General features: G+C 35.2%; 1 pseudogene; it reads left to right on the forward strand.

Moving 5' to 3' along the window:
• Positions 9,334-10,067, forward strand: LOC102175338 (annotated as a pseudogene).

The raw sequence follows: 15,772 nt of genomic DNA on the forward strand, positions 1-15,772 counted from the left end.
CTTTATATAAGCAAACAAACCAAGGATCACCAAACACCAAAAAAAAAAAAAAAAAAAGTCCCTAAGAGGAAAGAAAAAGGTAAAAAAGTAAAAAGAAAAAAATTAACAAAACACTAACAAAAAAAACTTGGAGGAAACAGAGGAATTGAAGTAACTAGAAAACAAACAAACAAAAACTATTTCAGATAGTTTATTATATTTATGAAACAAACTCAGAAAACTATATACATATATAAACTACATACTCCCTATATATATATATGTGTATGTGCTTGTGCTCAGTTGTTTAGTTGTATCTGACTCTTTCTGACCCCATGGACTATAACCTGAGAGAGTCCTCTGTTCATGGGATTTCCCAGGCAAGAATACAGGAATGGGTTTCCATTTCCTCCTCCAGGAGATCATGACAACCCAGGGATCTAACCCGTGTGTCTTGTGTTTCCAGCATTGGCAGGCAGATTCTTTTACAACTGAGCTACCGGGGAAGCCCTGTATACATGTATATATATCTACCTTATATTTCAATATCTGTGTATAAGAGAGTTCTGAGAATGTTTCCTATGTAATGGGTGCCTTTTTATGTTCTTAGTCAAATATTTGATTGAACATTTTTTTTTAAATTTTAATGAAGCCCAATATATAAGTTGTTTCTTTGATAAGCAATTTTTTTGGTGTCAAGCTGAATAAAATTTATCATATTTTAAGTTATGAAGATATGTCCCTATGTTTTATGTTAGGTGACTAATTGCTTTACCTTTTGCATAGGTCTGAGTTCCAACTCAAGTCGGTTAGTGAGTGTTGTAATTCAGGGTGGGGTCAAGGCTAATTTTTTTGTTTTTCAATCAACATTCAATTGTTCTGGCATCATTTCTTAAAAAAAAACTGTGATATTTCTATAATAAATTAAGAAATGTTTTATTTGAGGGTGTTTATTTCTGAAAACTTATTCTTGATGATTGTTGAGTCTTGCACAAAAAGATAGAATATACTGATTAATTATAGTCTTGCAATGATTCTTAAAATCTTGTAGCATATATTCTGCAGCACATGAGATTAAGCACGATTTTTTGTTTTTTGAAAAGCAAGAAATAAAAAATTCTTGCCTTTAGGTTCAATTGGCAGTTCAAGAGACATAAAGATCTTTGTGGCCTTGAAAATCATGACTTCTTTTTTTTTTTTTTTTTTTGACTTTAACATAACATATAGGATTTTATTTGAAATAGTATATTACTCTATATTTTTATTGTTACTAACTAAATGTTATTGTTTAAACAAAACAGCAATAGGACTAGTAAATAGTGATAACAAGTAGTATTTAATAGTAGGACTAATAAAATAAATACTATGTATGAGAAAAAATTGAGGGATATTTTTATAATGCTGCCTCCTGTCTTCTGACAGCAATTTGTTTTCATCTTTTTAACTCTTTTTTGAAGATTTAAATTTTATAGGCCATATTATTCTGTAGTTTTAAGATGCATAACTGGAAGACTTTTAAAAAGAAGAACCAAATCAGTGTAATGTGTGTGTGTTAGTCACTCAATCGTGTCTGACTCTTCGTGACTTCATGAACTATAAACTGCCAGGCTCCTCTGTCCATGGAATTCTCCAGGCAAGAATACTGGAGTGGGTTGCCATTCCCTTCTCCAGGGGATCTTCCTGATCCAGGGATCAAACCTGAGTCTCCTACATTGCAGGCAGAGTCTTTATCGTCTGAGCCACTAGGGAAACCATTATTACTTACAGTTTATTTTATTTATTTATTTTTTTAGTTGATTTCACATCATCCCATCCCTTAACTTTTTTTTTCTTTTCTTTTTTTTTTTTTTGCTCTTTATTTTATTTTATTTTATTTATTTATTTTACTTTACAATACTGTATTGGTTTTGCCATACATTGACATGAATCTGCCACGGGTGCACATGAGTCCCCAATCCTGAACTCCCCTCCCATCACCCTCCCCGTATCATCTCTCTGGGTCATCCCAGTGCACCAGCCCCAAGCATCCTGTATCCTGCATCAAACATAGACTGGCGATTCGTTTCTTATATGATATTATACATGTTTCAATGCCATTCTCCCAAATCATCCCACCCTCTCCCTCACCCACAGAATCCAAAAATCATGACTTCTTAAAAAAAAGAAATAAAAATAAAACAGAAGAAACTCAGGTTACTGGGACATTGATTGGTCTTATCTTACAAATGTTGCAATTTAGGGGACATTCTGAGAAAGGCAGCACTGGAACTCTGTAATTTGGGGTGCTCATCAGACACCATTCCTTCCATAGTTCTTGACTACAGAGTCAGGTTTAAAGGCAATTAAACATGTGTTTAAACATCTTATTGTGCAATTGTACATGACTGCGTTCTCTGAGCTGGCAAAGACTGAGCTATGGCCCATCTCTCTCTATGCTCCAAACAATTTTTATATTACTTTTTGTTTACTGCCAGTTTTCCTGTATCAAATTGTCAACAGTGATTGTTACATCTGAAATTTTCTTTCTCTTTTCCCTATATCTTATCATCAGAAACATAGTGGGAGTATGAGGGTATCTGGGCTTTGTAAAGATGAGCAAGCCAGATTTTAGATGCTTGTTCCCTACAGCTGGCTTTCAAGTCTGATATTGTTTTTCCTCCATCTATCTCTTTTTTCTTTCTTCTTTTCTTCATTTCATTTACAATATTCTAGGTGAAATTTATATCCTACAAAATATATACTTACTTATTCTCTGCTCATAACTGTTTGTTTCTATTTTGAGTTAGGGCAATCTTTTTTCTTTTTTTCTATAATCTAAGAGAACATTTGCTCAGACACCTAGAAATATTTGTTTGTTAAATACCAATTTGCTTAAACTAATGATATAATGTGATACTTCTCTTTCTTTGGAAGAAAAATAACCCAGTTAGATTTCATGATTACAGGATATTTCTACTCTCTTTTTTATACATACTCTATGCTACGCAGAGATAATCTTTATGCTAAGAATATGAAACTGGGATATTTGCTCCATGTGGAATTGTTCTCACTTTTATAGTCACTCACCACACTTTGACCACTCTGTCTAAGGAAAGAATCAGAAATATCAGAAAAATTCTTTACATAAGAGTGCTCACTAAAGTAATATTTACAATGATGTACAAGGATAAATAAATGAAAATATATAAATGCTAAAAGAAATGCTTAATTAGATTATGATACATCCATGATAGCATATTTTGCAATTGTTAAATATGTTTTAAAAGACTCTTTTGGAGAGTGTTTTTAAGAATGTGGGGAAAATTAAATTACTGATAAAAATAAAGCAACATAGATATAAGTGGGGAGCAAATAAAGGCTAAGGGAAATCGATACAAAATGTAAGTTTTATGTGTCATGTTGAGGGTAAGCTGAGGTAAAGCTACAGTCATTGGGTCACATGAACATCCCCAATTGTTCTTATCCAGGGCTTTGTTTAAATATGATCTTCACCATGGTTTTTCAGGGATCATCCCTTTAAAAACTGCAACCTCAACCCCTCTTCATATTCCAGCACTTTCATTTCCCTTGATGTTTTTTCACTTTTGTCATTAGCTATCGCATATATTCTTTTAAGTTTTTCTTATTCATGTTTGCCCCATAGGCATGTATCCCTCATGAGGGCAAGGATTTGGGTTCACTTTGCTTCGTGCTTTATCTCCTGCTACACATTATTGCCAGGTACTTTGTAGACTGTTAATAAAATTTTGTTAAATGAACTGATAAATAAGCCAATGGAGATGTTTTGTTTTTTTCCTTTTTTGAATTTATACTTGGAATAATTTTCCAATTATCACTCTATTATTAAATTTAGAAAAAATATTGAAGCAAATTAAGGTGTTCTCCATTACTATGGCAGTGTCTTACCCTTGACTTTCCTGCAGTTACTAATGATAAAGATTTTGTTGTACCATAAGAAGGAAGTACTCCATTTTTTTTCTAGTGCCAGAATAAAAGGAAATCTAGAAGAAAAGATTTTTCCTCAACAAACTGGAAAATTCTTAGAGATGGGAATACCAGAGCACTTTACTTGCCTCCTGCAAAACCTGTATGAAGTAACAGTTAGGAATGGACATGGAGCAGCAGACTGGTTCCAAATTGAGAAAGGAGTATATCAAGTTGCATATTGTCACCCTATTTATTTAACTTACATACAGAGTACATCATGACAAATGCCCAGCTGGATGAAGCACAAGCTGGAGTCAAGATTGCCAGGAGAAATATCAATAACCTCAGATATGCAGATGGCACCACCTTTATGGCAGAAAGCAAAGAGAAACTAAACAGCCTCTTGATGAAGGTGAAAGGGGAGAATGAAAAACTGGACTTAAAGCTCAACATTCAAAAAACTAAGATCATGGTATCCTGTCCCATTGCTTCATGGAATATAGATGGGGAAACAAGGGAAATAGTGACAGACTTTATTTTCCTAGGCTCCAAAATCACTGCAGATGGTGACTACAGCCTTGAAAATAGAAGACACTTGCTCCTTGGAAGAAAAGCAATATCAATTCTAGACAGCATATTAAAAAGCAGGGATACTACTTTGCCTACCAATGCCCATCTAGTCAAAGCTATGGTTTTTCTAGTAATATGGATGTGAGATGTAGACAATAAAAAAGACTGAGCACCAAAGAACAGATGCCTTTGAACTGTGGTTTTGGAGAAGAATCTTGAGAGTACTTTGGGCTGCAACAAGATCAAATCAGTCAATTCTAAAAGTCTACAAGCAATAAATGCTAGAGAGGATGTGGAGAAAAGGGAGCCCTCTTATACTGTTGGTGGGAATGCAAACTAGTACAGCGACTATGGAAAACAGTGTGGAGATTCCTTAAAAAACTGGAAATAGAACTGCCTTATGACCCAGCAATCCCACTGCTGGGCATACACACCAAGGAAACCAGAATTGAAAGAGACACATGTACCCCAATGTTCATTGCAGCACTGTTTATAATAGCCAGGACATGGAAGCAACCTAGATGCCCATCAGCAGATGAATGGATAAGAAAGCTGTGGTACATATACACAATGGAGTATTACTCAGCCATTAAAAGAATACATTTGAATCAGTTCTGATGAGATGGATGAAACTGGAGCCAATTATACAGAGTGAAGTAAGCCAGAAAGAAAAACACCAATACAGTATACTGACACACATATACGGAATTAAGAAAGATGGTAATGATGACCCTTCATGCGAGACAGCAAAAGAGACACAGATGTATAGAATGGGAGGGAGAGGGAGAGGGAGAGGGTGGGATGATTTGGGAGAATGGCATTTAAACATGTATACTATCATGTAAGAAACGGAGTGCCAGTCTATGTTCGATATAGGATACAGGATGCTTGGGGCTGGTGCATGGGGATGATCCAGAGAGATGATATGGGGTGGGAGGTGGGAGGGGGATTCAGGATTGGGAGCTTGTATACACCCGTGGTGGATTCATGTCAATTTATGGCAAAACCAATACAGTATTGTAAAGTAAAATACAGTAAAAATAAAAATAAAATGAAATAAAATAAATCAACTCTGAATATTCATTGGAAGTACTGATGATGAAGCTCCAATACTTTGGTCAGCTGATGTGAAAAGCCAACTCTTTGGAAATGACCCCAGTGCTGTGAAAGATTGAAGGCAGGAAGAGAAGTGGATGATAAGGGTTGAGATAGTTGGATGGCATCAGTGACTCAATGGAAATGAATTTGAGCAAAATCTGGGATTTTGTGATGGACAGGTAAGCCTGGCATGCTGCAGTCCATGGGGTAGGACAGGACTGAGAGACTGAACAGCAATGACAACATCTTATAAATACCCAAATAAAAAGCATGAGCAATAAAACTTTTTCAAATATCCAAATAAAGCAAAGACATAAGTAAAGTTAAACAGGGTTTGTTTTTATGGTGAAATATTCAATATGATTTCTAGAATTGTATTATGTCACCATTCATGATCCATCTATATACTGTTCATTCCTTTTCTATCAGGAAATTAAAACTGTATTTGTTTTTCTTTGTCAAAATTAAAAATGGTCAGCTATTCCTTGGGGATTATGCAAGGAAAATCTATTTAAGAAAAAATAGAAAACTCAAGCTAATCTGTAGTGGTGAAAAGTGGAGGATGATCAAAGAGATATAAAAGTGATGGAAATATTATATACTGATTGTGGTGTGAATATATAGAGTATATATGTGTCAAACTGTTACTGAACTTCAGCCTCTGGTCACTGGTTCTGAATAGAAATGCAGAGACAGAGCTCTGGGTGAAGTTGAAAAGAGTAGCTTTTATTGCTTTGCCAGGCAAAATGGACCACAGTGGGCTGATGCCCTCAAAACTGCATGGTCCACTCTGGAGGGGGTTATGAGGAGTCTTATAATGTGCAAGAAGCATGGCGTGATCTGCTCATGAACATTCTTCTGACTGGTTGGTGATGAGTCAGCATCATCAACCTTCTGGTTCCAACAAATCTGAGTTCTATGTGCTTGTAGGCAGCATATAGTTAATATTTTCCATATGATGGGAGTTTCAATATTTGTACAACAGCTAAAAAAATATGACTCAAAGTTTTATCTATAGCCCTCTAGGAAGAACTAAAAAGTTCTTGATTTTGTTTAATGGCTAAAGTATTAATATTTTGTCTTGCTTGACTGTTTCCCTCTGCATTTTCTCACTGTTATGATTAGATTTTTGACTAAAATTTTAATACAGACAAAAGATAAGTGGAGGACATGGGTGGCAGCCTGTTCTGGGAAGATCTCATAGGGTCCTGCTTGGTTAAAAAACTCTATATATGTATAAGATAAGTGAGTAAATTTTATGTATTAAAATATTAAATATTAAAATATATACTGATAATGTTAGGAGAAGACTTTAGAAAAATTAGTGAGGTTAGGAAAGAACTATAATTTATTTCAAATATCTTTGTCCTTAACTCCATTCCTATTTAAAAGCCATCAGTGTTTCCAAACTCACAATATTCTCTAGTTGGCCTCATGCCAGAGTTATACAGTCTATCTTTTATTATGCACCTACACAAATCCTCTATTTTAGAGGGCCAACTCTTTTACTCTCCCCCATACACCTTTCTCATTATGAACTTCCCTCTTCTTCATGACTTTTCTTAACCTCAGCCTATTATGCTCTACTCTTAGCTGAGAAGTTCCCATATCTAAATTCCTCTTTTATTCAACAGAACTCCCTGGGACCATCAAAGAGGGGTTTTTCTTATAATTTTAACTGTTAGATTTTGTCTCCTCTGTACTTATACCTATACAGAGTGACTTTTCATGTATACCTCATTACCCCAACTGGACTTTAACCTTCTTCATCTCAGGTATCCGATTTTACAGTTATCCAATTCTCTACTCTGTTTTACATTTGGTAGGCGTTCACTCATTATCTGTTGATTGATAGCCTATATGGTATAAACAGCTTTATAGTGCATGGAAATAAAAGATGTCAAAGAGCCAAAGACGTATTGTTCATAGTTTTGCAGATGGGCAAGTTGGATAACTATAATTAGGAACAAAAGAGAAACATAGTGAATCAATTTGATAGCAAATAATAGCACAAGAAGATTAGTAGGCTTTCCTTTTCTCATATAGTCCAATGAAATAATATGGATGAAGAACGATGGAGAAAGAGATAAAAATATTGTACTTACAGTTGCCTTCAATTTCATCATATTAATTTAGAAACCCTGGCAACTATGCTCCACAGGAGAGAGAAAATGATGGATGTGGCAAATTACTGCTTCCTCTAGCAATGTGGGGGTATTTCTGGAACTAATTCTTATCAATGGACAAAGGAGGATCAGCAAATCAATGTTACTGAAGTGAAACATTTCCAATTTAATCATATCAGGTAAAATCACAGAATTGAAGCCAATTATTTACAAAATTTGTTTTATAACCTACAAGAATTTGACTGAAAAAAATAGTTTCAACAAACTAGTAAGGTATATACATTACTGGATATAAGCCATAAAAATAATATATGCAGAAACTGTACATTATTTGGAGTGGTCTTTATTCTCCATATATATACACACATATATATGTATGTATGTGGAAATTTTGCACTGTATAATTTTCAATGGGTATGTTTTGAATACCTAGTGTTTGTCAGATTCTGTGTGAGGTCCCGTGGTAGAGTTTTGAATAAGAAACACCTCCATCCCTCAGATAAATTTAGTTGGTAATTGAAACGAATAAATGAGAAATTTTAATAGAGGCAAGTGGGTCCAAAGTTGCAAGGAAGCAGACAGAAGAAGCTGGAGTATTAAGTAGAGTGCTTTGGAAGTGACCCCAAAGTAGATGATATATGAATGGTGTCCCTAATAGAAAGTAGGACAAAAGATAACAGGACAAGCTTGAAAGAGGGAACAGAATAAGGTCATAAGATATATTTTCTTAAGATATATTTGTAAGTCTTTATGATTCCCACTGCAAACTGAGCTAAGCTAGTCTTGGTCACTCAAAGTCATTAGTCTTCTGATGTAATTATTGGTAGTCTTTGATTCAAAGAGTAAGGTGAAGGCTATTTCTCTTATCATTCAACCTTATTTTCAGGTAAGTATACCTCTTGGTCCACATTTTGGTACATATAAAGTCATTTATTATTATCGTGCACAATACTGGCTATTTTTGGAAGCTCAGCTTGGTGCAGTTCAACTCATTTTCTCTTTCATTCAGTGACAAGTGCTAGCATGAAACATTTACTCCAGCTCAGATTCATCAGAATTCTAATGGCAGAATCAGTCAATTTTCTAAATGAATCAGGTTCAGAATTTTATACTAAACGAAGTGTACATGATGAAATGGAATTTTATTCTAAGGTGTTGATCCTTAGTTAGTAAAGTTTACACAGAAAAATTTATCCAAATTTTCAGCCAATTTTGTCTCTTAAACACATCATTTCACCAAAGAAAATTTAATTTAACTAGATTATGTAAATTTTGTATCTTCTTGTGCAAATTTAATGATCTATGAAGCATTTTCCATTGATATCTCAAGAAGGAGGATTGTTGAATAGGATACTTCATATTTTAATTAACTGCCCTTGGATTTAAAATTATCTCACACACACATATATTCTAGTGTCTACACAAAAGTACATTACATGAACTCATAGATGACAATTTCTTAATAACAAAAAGTTTCTTGCCCTCAAGATGGATCACAGGTCAAATAGATATGCACATCATGACACAACTGCCGATTTGACTACAGTTCAACCATAACACTGAGAAATAAAATATTAAAATCTGATGGAAGAAACTGAAATTAGAAAAAGATTTCTTGGCAGTTTGGCCTACCATGTTCTTCCCACCAGTGCTCCATGGCTGCCTCGCTGCCGACTGGGGAAGACATATAAGGAATCTGCTTAAGACAGCTGTGCAGAATGGAGCTGGAGGAGCCTTATTTGTGAACAGAGATACTCCTGAGAATAACCCAGATGCTCCATTTGATTTCATACCAGAAAACTGTAAGAAGATGCCACTGCAAAAAAATACCCAAAAGGGCATAAAGCAGCTGCTCTGTTTCCAGACCTGGATTTTGCCCAAACCAGAATGGATGTCTGCCCCTCACTATGAACAAGTTTGCAGAGATTTTACAGGTACCTCCAATGAGAATATATGAAGTAGCAACTTTTTATATAATGTATAATCAGAAGTCATTTGGAAAATGTCACATTCATTCAAGTGTATACTACTACAACTTGCATGCTTCAAAACTCTGACTGTGTACTGGAAACCATAGAAAAAACTTGGAATAATGTTGGAGAGAATACACTTGAGAAACTTTTCACTCTTATAGAAGTGGAATGTTTAGGGGCCTGTGTAAGCACACCAATGGTTCAAATAAATAACAACTACTGTGAGGATCTGACACCTAAGTATACTGCAGAAATTATTGATTAACTCAAGTCTGGTAAACTCCCCAGAACTGGGCCAAGGAGTGGAGTTTCTCATGTGAGCCAGTTGGAGGTCTTACCTCTTTGACAGAACCAGCTAAAACGACCTGGATTTGGTGTACAAGTAGGACTTTAATTTAATTCAATCATAAATATGCCATTGGAGAAATAAAATATGACTCTCCTATCTACCTAAATTTTTTATATTATTTGTTCATTTCTGTCTGTTTATACCTTGCTTGTAACTTGGAAACTTACAGCTGTAAGTACCATGTAAGAACTTCAGAGCATCATTTTAAAGTCTTCTGCTATCTCGGTTAACTATGAACACATTATTTCATAATCTAGTTAACAGTTATTTTAACATTATCCATTTTCAACTGTGCCTTCACTTTTATCAATAATATTAAGGTACTGTGAAATAAAAACTTTGTCAAATTTTAAGCAAAAATGGAAAGATTTCATAAAAGGAAGTGGAAGTGGAAGTGAAAATGAAAGTCACTCAGTCATGTCCAACTCTTTGCCACCCTATGGACTATACAGTCCATGGAATTCTCCAGACCAGAATACTGGAGTGGGTAGCCTTTCCCTTCTCCAGGGGATCTTTTCAACCCAGGGATTGAACCCAGGTCTCCCGCATTGCAGGCAGATTTTTTACCAGCTGAGCCACAAGGGAAGCCCAAAAGTGACACTGAATTGATCATTGATTGAAAGTAGTATTTCAACAAAGAGAAAAAGAAAATTTCTTTTGAATAAAGCAAAAACTGCTAGGGTCTTAAATTACAACAGTGGTAGCAGGAGTTAAGAATTGTTCATAACATTTTCTTTATCCCTTCAGCTAACTGAGGTATAATTGACAGATAAAGTATACATTTAAGGTATACTACATTCTGATTTGATATAAATATGCATTGTGAAATATTTACCACAATTAAGATAATTAGCACATTTGTTATTACCTTCCTGTGTGTGTGAGAACCTGTGTGTATGAGAACTTGCCTAGCAAATTTCAAGTATACAATACAACGTAATTAATTATAGTCACTATGTACATTTGATCCTCAGATCTTACTCATTATGCATGAAAATTTGTATGTTTTAACCAATATCTCCCCATTTCTTCTACCTCCTGTCTCTGGCAACCACATTACACTCTCTGGTTCTATGAATTTTCTTTAGAGTCCACATGTAAATGAATATATTTTTGGTATTTGTTTGAGTCTCTATGTCTAGTTTATTTCATTTAGCATAATGCCCTCCATTTTTATCCATGCTATCACAAATAGCAGAATTTCCTGCTTTTTTATAGCTGAATAAAATTCTACTGTTAGAATATTCTGAATAATATTCTCTTCTATATACCATATTTTATTTACTACTTTGAGTGTCATGAATGATGCTGTGATGAAAAATGAAAAAATATATCTCCTTGAAATGCTGATTGTGATTTTTTTCCTTTGAATATATATTCAGTAATGCATTGCTGGATCACATGGTTGTTTTATTTTTAATTGTTTTTTCCACAGTGGCTGTAGCAATTTATATTCCCACCAACACTGTACAAGTGTTCCCTTTTCTCCACTTTCTCAACAACATTGATCATAACAGTTTCCAAGGGCATAAAATAAACAGACATACATCTTAATACAATCCATAGATTTAAAAAAAGACAGTGACATGCCACTTTCTTGTGACTTAAACCATGGAATTTGTCAGCTTTGACCAACTTGATCAAATAACATACAAGAGTACTTGCAGCCAGGGTAGACAAGTCTTGTTGGGGCTTGCTCGCTCTCTATGGCTTGACCTGACAAATCTCAGTTTTGGGCAAATGTTGTCCAGCTTGCAAAGTTCATGAAAACAACAGAAGTTAGAGGTAGATGTACATTTGGAACAACATAGATTCCAACCATGAAAATAAAATTCAGTTTATTTTTTTATTGATTATATCCTTTCTATTAAATTAAAAACTTATCACTCAAAATAGCCTTTGAGGAACATATTAGAGTCAGTTCTAACGAAGTGGATGAACATAGAGCCTATCATACAGAGTAAAGTAAGTCAGAAAGAGAAAAACAAATACTGTATATTAATGCATATACATGGAATTTTCAAAGATGGTATCAGTGATCCTATGTACAGGGCAGCAAAGGAGAAAGAGTTAAAGAATGGACTTTTGGATTCAGTGAGAGGAGAGAGTGAGGTAATTTGAAAGAATAGCATCGAAACATACAATAGCACATGTCAGTGAGAGTTTAATGTATGAAGCAGGGCACCCAAATCTGGTGCTCTGTGACACCAGGGATAGAGTGGGGAGGGAGGTGGAAGTGGGCTTCAGGATGAAGGGGAAACATGCATGACAAAAACCATCACAATATCATAAAATAATTATCCTCCAATTAAAATAAATAAATTTAAAAAATGGCCTTTGATTATTTAATCCTTATGTGGTCCATATGATCCCCAATTATAAGCAAGAGTATTGGGAGTGGTGAGGACAGACATCAGCTAGACGTTAGTTTGCAGGGAAGGTCAGAAATGTTTGGCATTTCTCTGGTGGGAACAGGTTACGCTGGAGATCAAAGGACAGGAGAGTTAATGAAATTAATACATTCTTTTTTTTAATTTTAACCTTTCTGTAAACCACATTCTTCTGCCATGAGTTTAAACAACTCCACGATAGTGATGTCTCAGCTTCCCTTTTGTGTGAACAAGTGACCCTAGCCCTTCGCATAAGCACATTCACTGGATAACAATCTGCAGACTCATAAGTAAATACAAGTCCCTTATATGACTCCCCTGATGACTTTTATGATAAACAATCCCTCTCACCTCTCAAGGTCTTCCCCTTGTGTGTTCTTTAGAGAAAACTCCTGCAGGGCTTACCAAAATATCCTTTTATTTTTTTAATTTGAATTTACCAATCCAGCCTTAGTTTAGGAACCCCAGAGCACTCCTTCCACAGATGCTAATAAAAGTCCTGGACTTGCTGCTCTCTCCTCCTCCCCACCTTGACCTCCCTGTTTGGCCCCTTGAGTTATGTCATGTCCTTCCTCCAGGGCCCCTGAGCAGCAAGCTGCTCTATTTCTATTCTCTTGCCAACTTTTGTTGAACCATGGTATAGAGTCCCTCCTCCCAGATCTTTGCTTCAGTTCAGTTGAATCACTCAGTAGTGTCCGACTCTTTGCGACCCCGTGAATTGCCACACTCCAGGCCTCCCTGTCTATCACCAACTCACGGAGTTTACTCAAACTCATGTCCATTGAGTCGGTGATGCCATCCAGCCATCTCATCAGCTGTCATCCACTTCTCCTCCTGTCCCCAATCCCTCCCAGCATCAGGGTCTTTTCCAATGAGTCAACTCTTCGCATGAGGTGGCCAAAGTACTGGAGTTTCAGCTTTAGCGTCAGTCCTTCCAAAGAACACTCAGGACTGATCTCCTTTAGAATTGACTGGCTGGATCTCCTCATAGTCCAAGGGACTCTCAAAAGTCTTCTTCAGCACCACAGTTCAAAAGCATCAATTCTTTGGATTGGGGAGTAACAATAGTTGACTGACAGTGCAGAAATTGGAACTCTTAGACATTCCTGTTAGGAGTGTAAAATGGTGCTTGCCTGCATGCATGAGTGCTAAGCTGCTTGTCATGTCTGACTCTTTGCTACCCTGTGGACCTCAGCCTGCCAGGTTACTCTGTCCATGGAATTCTCCTTCACTTTGAAAAAGTTTGACAGTTTCTTAAAATGTTAAACATAAAGTTACAATATGACAATAGGAACAATTCTACCCCTGGTTATATAAGAGAATCAAAACATATTCACACCAAAACTTACTCTGAAGTTATAACAGCAGCATTATTCATAATAGCCAAAAAGCAAAAACAATTCTAAACTTCAATCCGTTGATGAATACATAAACAAAATGTGTCATGCGCCAGATTACTAAGCCACATCAGAGAACAAAGTACATTTATGCTAATACAAAAATAAACCTTGAAAATGGTATGAAAGAAGATAGACCCAAACAAGTCACATGTAATATGATTTCACTTATAAGAAATGTCTGGAATAGATAACTTTATACAACCTAGAAATAGAGTAGTGTTTCCCAAGAACTGGAGTTATAGGAAAATGAGACAAATTCTACTTGAATGGGTATGAGGTTTTCTTCTACGGTGATAAAATGTTGTAGTGGTAATGGTTGCCCAATCTTATTAATATAGTTAAAAGTAGTTAAATTTTACATTTTAAAATAGCAAATTTTATGTGAATTCTGTATCAATAAAAGTAGAAATTAAAAATTGACACCACCTATTTAATTATTTATCTGTCAGTGCCTGATGTACACTGGCCAATATATAGTGAATATTTGATCAGCTTTTTTCAAAAATACATGTTCTTTCTCTAGTTTTCCATATTGTTTCCTCTGGTAGTGTTCTTATATTCAACGCATGTAAGAATTAAAGATTTTAAAATTAAAAAAATAAATTTATTAAAAAATAAATAAAAATAAAAAAATTTAAAAAATTATAAACAAACAAACAAAAAACAACAAAAAAAGAAGTTCATTGTAGTTTACTCAGCCTTGTTGGTCCAACAAACATTTTTCTTTCCCACAGAACTAGGTCTTTTGTAACCTTGATGTACATTAAAAAAAAAAAAAAAGGAAAGTGTCATTCATTTACCTCATAAACTCAAACCATCCTGATATGTCTGGGAGAACTGGTTCAGATTTCTACTCTCTAGGATGTTTATCATTTCATGATAATTCTGTCTCCAGCTAAGAATTTCCACCATTCTCTATTCAAAAATAGTATCAGAAAATGTTCATACTTTTATGACATAGATTAACTGTCAAAACTGTCATGACCTGAAAACACATGGGATAATATTGAGATCCCCAAGCATCAATAATTCTGTAGCTGGGAGAATTGGAACTTAATCTTATTAGAAGATGCAGGCTTGATGAGAAAGACTTAAAAACATAATTGCATACAGCCTGGATTGAGATGTGTGAATTGAGAAAGAAAGATGTCTCAGTATTAGATTTCTAGATAGTTTTTTCATTAATATTTTATTAGATCTGATGGTTATTTATCCTGAAAAGTCATTCAAATATTCTTGGCCACTATTCTTTATATGCTAGTTGACAAAGTTGATTTAAAGGACTAACCAAAGACACCCATTGCTGTAACATTTATCAATACTGATTTCCACAAGGTTTCAATAAAAAACTTTCATTAAGAAAATGCATGGTGGCAAGGCTAGTGACACATGAAACTATTCAAAGAAATATTAAGTCCCAAAATGTGAAGCATCTGAAACTTTACTTACCAGCAGGTTAATGTTCCATACTCATATGGTTGTTTAAGCAGAAACCTGAGACATCTGGATAAGAGCATTTTAGCATCACTAGTTTTCTACTCTCCAATTTTCCATGAGACAACACAATGAGAGCCTGATGCTACTTGTACGTGCAGTGAGGCTTAACATCAGAGGGAAGGATCCACAAATTATGAGGCTCAGAACCTACATGGGGGTGGCTGCAAATTTGTTCCTCCTCGCTTAGATTAAAGGGAAAGCAAGAAAGACTCCTCTAGAATCTTTTGCAAGGAGAAGGCAAAGTCTTGAGGCATCTCACTTCTGAAATGTAATCAAATGGCTCTGGGGGAGATAGGTGTTTGAGTTCCTTAAGTCCGTTAAGTCCTTTAAGTCCCACTAACTTTCAAAGCCTGTTTACCATTTAAATCCTTTAACTTCAGGTTACAAGTATTCTTTACTCAGAAAGTCAAGGCTTTTCAGAAATGTGAAAGTGTTCATGGGGAATTGTTTTTTACCAACAGAA

Source organism: Capra hircus, chromosome 2, assembly GCF_001704415.2.
Source record: "Capra hircus breed San Clemente chromosome 2, ASM170441v1, whole genome shotgun sequence".
NCBI lineage: Eukaryota > Metazoa > Chordata > Mammalia > Artiodactyla > Bovidae > Capra > Capra hircus.